The sequence below is a fragment of the Carassius carassius genome, chromosome 8 (assembly GCF_963082965.1).
Source record: "Carassius carassius chromosome 8, fCarCar2.1, whole genome shotgun sequence".
NCBI lineage: Eukaryota > Metazoa > Chordata > Actinopteri > Cypriniformes > Cyprinidae > Carassius > Carassius carassius.
The window spans coordinates 18,177,033-18,184,591 of record NC_081762.1 but is presented as its reverse complement, the minus strand read 5'-3'; the positions used below and the strand labels follow the sequence as shown (position 1 = coordinate 18,184,591).

General features: G+C 40.8%; 1 non-coding gene across 1 annotated transcript; it reads left to right on the top strand.

Annotated features, from left to right (window-relative positions):
• Window positions 1–7,158: 7,158 nt before the first annotated feature.
• On the top strand, window positions 7,159–7,273 carry LOC132146105 (U5 spliceosomal RNA). The gene has a single exon (XR_009434852.1). It is a non-coding gene; the product is annotated as a U5 spliceosomal RNA (small nuclear RNA).
• The last annotated feature ends 286 nt before the right edge of the window (window positions 7,274–7,559 follow it).

The following is a 7,559-nucleotide window of genomic DNA, read 5'->3' as shown; positions in this document are numbered from 1 at the left end:
CTGCATGTATTCACAACACACCAGTGCAAAAGCATACAAAGCCTCTTATCACTGCAGCTAATTAAAAGATTTGAGCAAAGATAAATTACTAAAACATCCTTGCATGGATGGGCCCATCCTATAGTACATTACTGATATCAATCCCAGTTACTGGTGACGCTTCCATAATGCTCTAAGTAAATAAATCTGCTATTATCTTACCCTTAACCATACCAAAATATGACACATCCCTTTTGGGGATTAATAAACCATGGTTCCATTTTAATAAGATTACCTGCTTCCTATGACATTACCGATGTAAAACACTATAAAACCAATAGAATGTTTGTAAAAACACCCTAGGCCTACTACATTACTGTCCACAGCAGACACAATACACACACTGTATTTGTTACCTGAACTTTAAATGAGCCAAGTAAAGACACATTATGTACATCAGGGACCCTGCTAAAATCCACAATTTTTATGAACTGTGTCACTCTCCCATGGACAAAATGAGAAGACTATACTGCCCTACAAAGCAAAAAGGCAGTAACTACGCAGAGTGCAGAACTGAGAAAAATGACTTAAAGGTTATCCTGTCATCCATCCTAAGTAGTTACTGTACAAACAACTACCATTTTTCTCCAAAATGACACACATTTCAGATGTTTTGTCACATAACAAAGGATGCCTTGAATGTCATGAAAATGACAATAACTAATTTTTGACCAAAAATGCAGTTACTGCCTTTTTGCTTTGTAGGGCAGTATGCCTCCTCTCTGACGAGGGACCTGATTTACATTGTACCAAAATATGCAACACATTGTGTGAGCGGTCCTTAGTTTCTGATAAATAGAGACTCTAAAATAAATAGAGGCTCAGTTTATGATGATGAATAGGGATTGTGCAAAGGGAGCAGTAACCAGGAAAAAAAGTGCCAAAATGAACAGCATTAGAAATCTGATGCCTGCTTGAGCAAATGAAATTCTGCATTAATTTTTCAGGCCATTTATGAATTGAATGTGAAATGGTGGCGCTTCTTCAAAAGACTCCTTTTTACAGTCTTCTATTGTCCAGTATTGGTAAGCCTGTGTGAACTGCAGTCTCAGATTTTCGGCTCTAACCCTTTAGATCAGTATTTTCTAAAATACTTAGACCAGCCCATCTGGCACCAACAACCAACATTCAAATGTGTCAAGATGGCTCATGGGAAAACAAGTTTGTATGTGCATATTCTTTGTTGTATTTTTGAGTTATGTGGCCTTGCTTGTCATTGGCTGTGTTCTGTTTCTAGTCTCTGTAATAGGCCATGGTCATTTGTTTTAATATGGGTAGCCATTGTCCTTGGCCCTGAGTGTCCATCTCCAGCAAAGTGACATACACAGAGGCTCTGGTGCCCTACTATGCAAATAGCATCAGGGAAATTTTAATACAGATGAGCCAGATGAAATGAGTGTTGCAGCCTGCGGGAATTATGCTGTCTTAATCACCGCCATCCCAGCCAGATAATAAGGGTAAAACACTGTTAAAAAAAAAATGAGTAACGAATAAAATAATTAACTAATGTGGTCGATTTCATTCAAATGCTTAAATTATTTCTATAACGATGGTGGTATAATTAAGTAATATCTTTCAGAGTGGCCTAATATGGATTATTATGTGTTTCAGTGTAGCTGACAAAGGACCCAGATATGAAGGATGTATGACTTTCACAGCAAGCATTTTATTCAGAATTAAATATAATCAGCTTAAATTAGTGTACATAACATTAAAGCCAATGCAAATTAGGTAATATTAACTGAAACTGAGAGTTTGGGGGTATCGTAAAAGTAATTAATTCATTTTTGAATATATGCATAGAGAATAATGATATTCTAATTATATGACCAGCACCTGTCTGTATATATATTTATAATATATACATTTTACAAAATTACAGTTAAATGATAACACTTAATGTTATAGGTGATGTAGGTGCAATTAGTGAGAAAAATTAAATAAAATCAAATATCTGTAGGAAAAAAACATTTTTGAAGAATATCATATGATATTATCAGTTAAATAAACAATATTGATTTTTTTTTTTTTTTTACTATACTTATTTAATTTAGAAAATGGCATACAACAACACTTAAAGTTTTATTAATCAGAAATTACTAGTATCCTTTGGTAACCATAAATAAAGGTTGTTTTACTCTTAAATGAATTCCTGGCTCATGTATCCTGCCAGGTGGCCCACCACCACTTTTATATATATATATAATCTATATAATCGTGCTAATCATGATCCGGCTAATTGGGTTCTTCGAACACACCTGTTGTGTATGATTAGTATCGCTGGATTGAGTTATCTGAGATAATTGCGCGTTCATGTGTTGGCTTAAAAGGGGATATGTATCGATACTCCAAACCATGATCAGCAGTGCAGTGATTGGCTGGTGGCAAGACGGCAATGTAATGACGTCATATAATTTTAAATGACACCCGACGAAAAACTTGACAAATTTCTGGACTTTTATAAGGAAACAGCCAAGCAAACAAAACTGCATAAATGTTATAATAGATACATGAAACAGATAATAGATGCATGTTTTTATTTTATTAGAATTTTTTTCATGATTCCCAATTATTTATATTCGCAATTTATAATAGTTGTACAGTCTTTACATTTTTCTTTCGATGTAGAAATTATCTATTCATTTCATTTTATATTTGGACAGATTTGTTACGTGACAGCATTAATGAAAGTTTCTTAAGGGTCAATATCATGTTATCTGCATCTCCTGCACTCCATCAAGCCACTCTTATAATAGCAGTCATCACTCAAAATAATGCACAACTCTATTATCTGTATAGCATGTGTGTAAGACTCTAATACAATTATGAAGTAATAATTTTATGACAAATAAATATTTCAGTGAGTAAAACTGGCTGTGTCTATAGTAGGCTGTTATGGACTACACAGCATTTTTATATTATTTTTAAATAATTTTTTAAATGATTATTATTTTAAATTGTCTCTGGATCAGTACGATACTCTTGTAATAAAGTAGCAGTGGTAGCAGGCATATTTTGAGTATCAGTTCTGGTTGAAAAGAAGCGATCTAATCCTGTTTACATGAAATAAGCATGCTCCCGAGCAGGTTTAAGCTTACGGACCTGTTGCTATGACAGCAGCTCCGGGATGAGCTTCGAAGAACCAAATGATCCAAGATCACGCCAAAATTAAAAAAACGGAGTTAGCGACGTACGAAGAACGGGCCCCTGGGCTTAAATACTGAACCAAACGAGTAACTAATGAGTAAATGAACAAGAAACAGGTGACTAAATAATAATGAGAACAGGAACCAAATCAAATAAGGACAAACAGAAAACTACAGGGGAACATACATGTGCTTTGTGAATATATTCAAGTATATACAAGTGCTACTACGTATATTCTATAAGCAAGTAATTTCCTTCTAAAAGCATTGTGTTTTCCTTTATGAATTGGAATGAAGATAAGGTGTCCAGGCTATAAACGCTGAGCTGTTTAACTTTAATTTCTTGTGGTGGCAGTCAAAGTCAATATAATGCTCAATGGCCCATGCATCCTGAAGGTTCATTGACCCTAATTACACTACATGCAGCAGGTCTATGCATAAGTCTGTCACAATTAATATAATACACAGAGGTGGAGGTAACAGAGATAAAAGGAATGAATGGAAGTACAATTAAAGAATGTAGTCTTTGTCAGAGGCAAAGGTCAAGACAATACATGAAGCTAAGAAGGCAGGAATTAATTTAATGAGTAAAACAACCTTTATTTATGGTTACCAAAGGATACTAGTAATTTCTGATTAATAAAACTTTAAGTGTTGTTGTATGCCATTTTCTAAATTAAATAATTAAGTATAGTAAAAAAAAATACCTATATGATATTCTTCAAAAATGTTTTTTTTTCCTACAGATATTTGATTTATAAAGTTTTTCTCACTAATTGCACCTATATCACTTATAACATTAAGTGTTATCATTTAACTGTAATCAATTTTGTAAAATTTAAATATATATATATATATATATATATATATATATATATATATATATTCCCAAATTCAGTATCTCAGAAAATTTGAATATTGTGAAAAATAATGAAGACTCCTGGTGCCACACTCTAATCAGCTAATTAACTCAAAACACCTGCAAAGGCCTTTAAATGGTCTCTCAGTCTAATTCTGTAGGCTACACAATCATGGGGAAGACTGCTGACTTGACAGTTGTCCAAAAGACGACCATTGACACCTTGCACAAGGAGGGCAAAACACAAAAGGTCATTTCAAAAGAGGCTTACTGTTCACAGAGCTCTGTGTCCAAGCACTTTAATAGAGAGGCGAAGGGAAGGAAAAGATGTGGTAAAAAAAAAGTGTACAAACAATAGGGATAACTGCACCCTGGAGAGGACTGTGAAACCAAACCCATTCAAAAATGTGGGGGAGATTCACAAAGAGTGGACCACAACTGGTTTCAACTGTCGCATTCCTAGTTCCAAGCCACTCTTGAACAACAGACAGCATCAGAAGCGTCTCGCTTCAAAAAGGACTGGACTGCTGCTGAGTGGTCCAAAGTTATGTTCTCTGATGAAAGTAAATTAAGCATTTGCTTTGGAAATCAGGGTCCCAGAGTCTGGAGGAAGAGAGGAGAGGCACACAATCCACATTGCTTGAGGTCCAGTGTAAAGTTTCCACAGTCAGTGATGATTTGGGGTGCCATGTCATCTGCTGGTGTTGGTCCACTGTGTTTTCTGAGGTCCAAGGTCAACGCAGCCGTATACCAGGAAGTTTTTTTGGGGTATTGTGAAGAGGAAGATGCGATATACCAGACCCAAGAATGCAGAAAAGTTGATGGCCACTATCAGAGCAACCTGGGCTCTCATAACACCTGAGCAGTGCCACAGACTGATCGACTCCATGCCACACAGCATTGCTGCAGTAATTCAGGCAAAATGAGCCCCAACTAAGTATTGAGTGCTGTACTGTCACAGTGTCTGGTCTGTGTTTCCCTGGGTGTCCACTAGTGGTCTCACTTCCCCATAGGCACCTCACCGCAGGCACTACATTTCCCACAAAGCCTTGTCCCTTTATCACGGTAATTGCACACCTGTTAATTGCACTCAGCTGTCTTCACTTTCATTGTCATTATCCTGTCTATTTAAACCTGTCTGTTTTCTCTCTGTGTCATGGAGTCCTTATTTTCTGTCACCTGGTTTCCTCACGTTCCTTGTGTTTCGAGTTTCTTGTATTCCTTTTTGTTTGTTTCTGGACTGATTTTTGGTTATGACCCCCTGCTTGTTTGGATTCTGATATTTGGATTACCTAATAAACACACACTGCTCTTGGATCTCTCGTCTCCTGTGTCCCGATCATTACAGAAGGACTCCATCTGATCAGATCCAGCGGTGTGAAAATTTGTGTCCGTCCCCCAGCCAGCAATGGAGGAGTGGAGGAGAAAATTCCTGAAATTAACCACCCTCCGTCAAAGGGGGAATGAGGTGGGTGGTGTGGCACAAGAGTTCTGGACTTTGGCAGTAGGATTGGGATATAATGATGCGGCTTTGAAAGACTTTTTCAACGTCTGTCTAGACAACCCTGTGCTAAAGAGTGAAATGAATGAGCTGGAGGTCTTAGATTTTTGGGGATTCATACTATACCTGCAACATCGGTCTCAGTGGGATACCCCAGCCACGCCTGTCTCTCCAGGTGGGATGGCTGACTGTAGACCGGGGTCTACAGACAGGAGGACTGCCAGTCCAGCGCCACTGCACAATATGGCCGCCAGTCCAGCACCACTGCACAAGATGGCCGCCAGCCCAGCGCCACCGCGCAAAATGGCTGCCGGTCCAGCGCCACTGCACAAGATGGCCGCCGGCCCAGCACCTCTGCACAAGATGGCCGCCGGCCCAGCACCTCTGCACAAGATGACAGCCCCAGGTGACCCTCCAGAGTCGAGTCAGGTTCCCGTTGACTCTCCAGAGTCGAGTCAGGTCACCATTCACCCTCCAGAGTCGAGTCAGGTCACCGTTGACCCTCCAGAGTCGAGTCAGGTCACGTTAACACTCATGAGTTAAGCACTACCACAATTAGACCTCAGGAGTCAAGTCAAGTCACCAGTGTTCTTCTTGAGCAAGGTCAAGTCACCAATGATCTTCATGAGCAGAGTCAAGTAACCGTTGATCTTCCTGAATCCAGTCAAAACACCATGGATCTACCAGAGCCTCTCCACGTCTCTGCTGAACTACCAGAGCCTCTCCAAGTCTCTGTGGAACTTCCAGAGCCTCGTCACGTCTCAGCTCGACTCATCCTGTTGTGGCCACGGAGGCCATCCAAGAACTCACTGCCTGCCCTGGCATGGCTATGGAGACCATCTACCATCTCTGTTCCCTCCTGGTCTTGTGTTTTGATTCTTGTTTTTTTTTCTCTGTTTCCTTCTGTGGACCTGGCCCTCTGTCCCTCCTCCTTGTCCTTCGCCGGTCCTCCTCCCTCCTGGTTTCCTTTTTGCTGTTTCGTTTTTGTTTTTGGCACTTCCTGTCTCTGTTTCCCTCTATTATCTGGCCCTCCATCCCTCCCCCTGGTCCTTCGCTGGTCCACCTCCCTCCTGGTCTCCTTGTTTTTGTTTTTTGCACTTCCTGTCTCTGTTTCCCTCTGTTGCCTGGTCCTCCACCAGTCCACCTCCCTCCTGGTCTCTGTGTTCCTTGGTTTGTTCTTGTGTTCGAGTGGAGCATCTGGTAGCTGCTCCGTAGAGGAGGGGGTAATGTCACGGTGTCTGGTCTGTGTTTCCCTGGGTGTCCACTAGTGGTCTCACTTCCCCATAGGCACCTCTCCGGGTGACTGAAGCGGCCCACTGATCTGGATACTGACTGGATCTGGTGGCTACGGTGACCTCGGAATAAGGGATTTCTTTAAAAGACTCTTTTATTCATATTAGGTTTTTTTTCAACTTTTCAGATGGAGGGATGAGAAAGAGATTGCCTTGATTGGGCTTGTGGTTATTGGTGGACCGAGGGGACTTTTGTGATTTTTACTCCTCCCTTTTGGAGTGGAGGGGGGGGCTGACGAAATGCGTCGTCACCCTTGATGACCCTTGGCGAGCGTAGTGGTTTACCAGAGGCAGCGCACAGGCCCGAGGGGTTGGAGACACAGCTCGAGTTTCTCTTAATTGTCGCATAAATCTTTCGTCTTTTACTAAAGATTTCCATGGAGGGTAACTTTTGCGAGTGTCCTGTATTTTTGGGTGCTCTGCTCACAGCAGAGCTACATCGAAATGTCAAGAGCAGAATCAATTAGGCCGTCCGCCAAAACGCTGCGGGAGGGCATGCCACTGGTCATCGTCTGTATTTGCACCCTCTGCGTTTGCGCTGTCACCACTTCGTGTTTAATTAGCCGGCATGGGAAGGCAGCGCTTTCTTGTACGTGACGGGATGCAAACTCTGGAAGGCTCTCTTTAGTGACGGGTCCAAACAAAGATCTCGTCCTCTAGCCCTATCGGCGACTCGTGCACTTCGAGCCTTCTTCGTGACGGCACAGGTTGCTGACTGCATT